Raw genomic sequence first — 374 nt, 5'->3', positions numbered from 1 at the left:
TAAGGGAATACTGTTGTTTTTTGGTTGGTTGGTTGGTTGGTTGGTTGGTTGATTTTGTGTTTTGTACAGTACATGGGGAATAGACTAAAATGCCCAAAAAAGCAATGTCAAATACAAGAAGCAAAGTTTGTGGTTATATCAGGGAAAATGATGATGATGATGATGATGATGATTTATAGACAAGTAAATCATTGAATAGACAACAAAAAATTCATTGAATACGATGCCAGATTTTGGGTTCTATGAGAACTATAGGAAATTGTATATATATATATATATATATATATATATATATATATATATATATATATATATATATTATATATAATACACACATATATTTAAATTTGGTGTAAATTTGAAACTTTAAAGAA

The sequence above is a fragment of the Cyprinus carpio genome, chromosome B18 (genome assembly GCF_018340385.1).
Source record: "Cyprinus carpio isolate SPL01 chromosome B18, ASM1834038v1, whole genome shotgun sequence".
Lineage (NCBI taxonomy): Eukaryota > Metazoa > Chordata > Actinopteri > Cypriniformes > Cyprinidae > Cyprinus > Cyprinus carpio.
This window is presented reverse-complemented; position numbering follows the sequence as displayed.